A 4,904-nucleotide genomic window follows, 5' to 3' on the forward strand; every position below is an offset into this window, starting at 1 on the left:
AGATTTGTTATATTACCTAAAGTTTCTATTTGAAAAAAGTTTCTATTTGAAAAATTAAAAAAAGCAAAGAGTAAGAACATCTAATATTAGCAAGAAAATTATCACCATAAGCATTTTGAAGGCAATTAAAACTTTTAATTCTATCATACCAAATGGCCAATACAAAAGAATTGGACTGTTATGAACAACAAAAGGTGAAAAATAATAATATTATTAAATGAAATACTCACTCTAACTTTCTTTTTTTTAGCAAAAAAATTGAATAATTAATTCAATTTTCACGTTTGTTTTTATGACGTTTCGTTCCGGATAACTTCAAAATAAAAAAATGAGTTTCTAAATAAAAACGGCTAAACCAACCAAACTAATAAATTCAAATCTATATTTAAATATAAATTTTGTTTCATTAATTAAATGATAAATAACAATAAAACTAATAAATAACCAATAAATAAAAGTCTAATATACTATTTAAATTTTAAGTTCAGGTGATATTACATCATCTGGAATAAATTTACCCCAAATTTTGTGATTTTTCCATACGATCACCATCTCTTCGATAGGCACATTTTTCGTCTCGGGCAGTAACACGTAAATAAATATTGTCATCACCACGACGAAAAATGCAAAGAATATAAAGAGGCCAAATTTCAAGGCGCATAGCATTGGCAGAAAAGCTTGAGCTATCGCAAACGTAAAAATCATATTTACGGATACGTTGATGCTTTGAGCTGCCGATCTAACCTCAAGTGGAAAAATTTCACTAGGGACGAGCCACCCTAAAGGACCCATGACCATGCAAATCCTGCGACATAAATGCATATGAATAGCACAACTACTATCGCATACCATTTTGGTAGATCTACCGCATTTCCGGTCACTCCAAATTTCCATCCAATAAAGAGGTTACTAAAATCTGCAATACAGGAAAAACTCATTTAAATATAGTATACAAATAGCCAATTTTAAAGTCAAATTGCATGAAGCTTTAAAATCAAATTAAAACTAGCCAATGTTCTTATCAATTCTATAGTCAAATAAGTTTAGCGAGCTATTTTAATAATTTTGCATATAAAATACTTCCCCGCCTACAATTATGTGCAACAAAGGGGGTTATTTGTGAGATATAAAATATTCCTTTGTTGCAGATAATTATGGGCGGAGGGAGTACTTAAATTGAAGAAATTTACCTGAAAAACGAGCATTTGAAGGCCTCCTTGAAGGAAGAGAGATCTCCTACCCCACTTATCGACCCCGTAAATGGAGACCAAAGTGGCAATGACATTAACACCACCCGTAATCACAGCAGAAATAAGTGAAGCATCATCTCCAAATCCAATGGTTTTAAACAAAACAGGCGCATAAAACATGATGACATTAATTCCAGTAAGTTGCTGAAACATTGGGATAGCAATCGAAAACGTAAGAGGAGGCCTATATTGCCTGTTTAAGAGGCTTCTCCAAGGGTGTTCCACCTTCTTAGATGCTTCACTAGCTGCAATTAGGTCTTGGAGTTCGGTGTCAACGTTGTCCACCCCTCGGATTTTGATTAGCTTTTGCTTGGCCTCTTCCACTTTGCCTCTTTCGATTAGGGAGTTTGGGGTTTCAGGGAGGATAAGCGAACCTACAAGGATGATCAAAGCGGGGACAATAGCTCCCCCGAGACTCAACCTCCATCCGTAGTGCTCAATCTTCGCAAATCTGTAGTTAAGAAGATTTGCTATAAGGATTCCTATTGTGATTGTGAGTTGGAACATCATGTTTAGCGCTCCACGGTGCTTGTAAGGTGCCATCTCTGATAGAAAAACTGGTACTGACTGCATCATATTAAATCAAGTCACTACATATATACTTTCTTTATTTTGAAATCACATGAAAATAACGTACATTGTTGATTGTTAAGTATAAACTAGCATATATTCCATAATATAATAACAACAGAAAATACATTCAATTAGTATACATATTGATAACATAGCATATATTATACGCTAATATAATATAATAACGAAACAAAATGCATTATTCAATCTATAACATAGCATATATTCCATAATATAATAACAAAATAAAATACATCACGTTTATTCAATTAGTATACATATCTATAACATAGCATATATTATACCATAATATAACATTACATATATTCCATAATATAATAACAAACTGAAATACATCACGTTTATTCAATTAGTATACATATTGATAACATAACATATATTATACCATAATATAATAATGAAACAAAATACATTTATTCAATTAGTATACATGTCTATAACATAGACATATATTCTTTTTTTTTTTTTTTTTTGACAAAGGCTAATATTCCATAATATAATAACGAAATAAAATACATCACGTTTATTCAATTAGTATATATAATAACAAAATAAAACACATCACGTTTATTCAATTAGTATAATTATCTATAACATAACATATATTCCATAATATATTAACGACATACATGCATACTTATTATGGAGAATTTATTATAGTACTAGATTTGAATATATAAGTGTCAATTGCTTAATAATACGTAACGATAAATATAATTTGTGAGTACCTGATTAGCAAAGCCGATGCCAAAACCAAGCAAAATACGACCAATGATAAGCATGGCGACGTTTTGAGCAGCAGCATTGACAATAGCACCAGCACAAAAGAGAAGCCCTCCAAAAAACATGGATCTCCTACGACCTAATTTCCGTGTGACAAAGGATGCCACGACAGAGGCGACTAGGGCAGCCAAGTATAAGGAGGACGTAAACATTGTTAATTTCGCGCTGTTGAATTTGCAGTACTGGTTTGTTCCTGAGTCTGCTAATTGCTTCCTATACACTGATGGGAAGAATCTCTCCAAAAACATCGGCATCGATGTCACTCCACCTATATAAATCATTAGATACAATCACAACATACACTACGTTAGATAATTGTCGTATTTACGATATTAACATTTATGTTATCCTAGTTAAACATACTTTAATTGAACAAAATTCCAATGCATAAGTATTAGACTGATTTATGTTTAGAATATTATCATATACATACATCGTAAAAGTACCGAATTTTGTAACGCAAAATGCAAGTCTAAAATCTAAATTATAAAACAAGTAATAATGTATACCTAGATTGAGCGACCTTGAATCATTATGTTACATCATACATTCATACTACATGTCTTTTAAGCAATTCTCCTATGATATGATAATATCATCTAAGCAAACTCGTTCAATTTTTTCGAATTTTGTATCATAACACTAGATCAATAATAGAAATTTACCTAAGTAAAAATTAAATTATACCTGAAATTCCGATGTCATATCCAAAGATTAAACCTCCAGCAGCAGCTAGTAAGCAAGTTAGAAAAACATGAACGGTAAGTTTTCCAGGATAATCTTTACCCTCTTTACCGCCATCGATCACTACTCCACCCGCCATTGAATTGTAAGATCTCTTCTCGTAAAATCAATAAATTTAATTTTGTGCTAATAGCGTTGTAACAAATGAATGAACCAAGAAAATTAGAACGATATTTATAAGAAGCCACACAGTATTTTTAACTTGACTCAAATTCCTTACCTATGTAGATAACCGAGTTACCCTACAATACCTCAATTAGAGTAAATTTCAATAATAGAGGTCTATCTTTTTTTTTTTTTTTTTTTTTTTTTTGACGAGAATAGAGGTCTATCTTATAACAACCTTCTTCCTTATCTTTTTTTTTTTTTTTAATGGAATATATTATTAATTTCTATATAAAATTATATCTATTTATTTAAATTATTCAGACAGATAGTCTCGAATAAGTTAGTTATAACGACAATTTTATATATATATATATATAATAAAGGGGGTATTTTAGTGGTACCCAATTAAATACGAGATTATTAATTTTTTTTTAAATTAAATAATTTAAATGACACGTAAGCGGAATTAGCGAATGAGATTTTCCACTTTAAATTAATTAAATATAAAATATTATCTTTTGATATGAATTTTTGTCTAAATATATAATAAATTAAAGCACATAAATATATATATAAAAAATATTTTAAAAAATTCAAACAAATTGTGCAGCTTCATCTAGATATCCTAATTTAGAATTAGTCTGCACTTAGGAAGATTTTGGATGAATTAGGATAGTGTAAAGTTTCATTTGAAAAATAAATAAATGGATAAAAAAATCCCTTGAGGTCCTCAGTGAGTTGGTAAAAAATATATTATATCTTTGTATGATATTCAATCATTCCAATGCAAATACTTTTTTTTGAGCATTTGAGCATCATAAAATTTGTATGAGTAATATGTTGATCTTGAGTAATTTTACATTAAAAACGATTTTAACATGTTCTCAAGTATTTATGTCGCTGTTTTAATACGTAAAGGACCTAACATCATCAAAGGCATCAAAGTTATTATAAGAGGATAAATTAAAACCATGTTTTGTTCACTTTATTATAATAAAAAGTTCATATGATTTAAGATTATTTTTCTGTTCAGTGTTCACTACTTTTTCACCTACACGTACTATATCGATCGTGATTGGAGAAAACTTAGTTTTGATAATCACAGCTGAATTTATATACCATAGCGGTAACCAAGTTAAAATTTTTACTTATCTAAACTTATTTTATTTGAACTTATCTTGTCTTATTATTTTAATTTGTTACACATTATTTAAGTTTCTTTTAATTACAATTTATGTTGGGTAACCCTTATCATAACTTATTTTCGTTAACTGAATTTATCTGAACTTAACTAGAATTATCTTAATTTATTAGACCTTGAAAATAGGTGAAAATAAGATGATCAAAATTAGCCCTATATGTTCACTATTTTTTCACCTTTCTAAAAACGAAGTATAACCTTAAAAAAGTTATATTTATTATTTT

The 4,904-nt window shown here is 29.3% G+C and overlaps 1 pseudogene; it reads right to left on the bottom strand.

The window, feature by feature from the left end:
• Positions 1-471: 471 nt before the first annotated feature.
• LOC145568006 (sugar transport protein 1-like) lies at positions 472-3,450 on the bottom strand (annotated as a pseudogene).
• Positions 3,451-4,904: the final 1,454 nt, after the last annotated feature.

Source organism: Chenopodium album, chromosome 2 (genome assembly GCF_948465745.1).
Source record: "Chenopodium album chromosome 2, dcCheAlbu1.1, whole genome shotgun sequence".
Taxonomy (NCBI): domain Eukaryota; kingdom Viridiplantae; phylum Streptophyta; class Magnoliopsida; order Caryophyllales; family Amaranthaceae; genus Chenopodium; species Chenopodium album.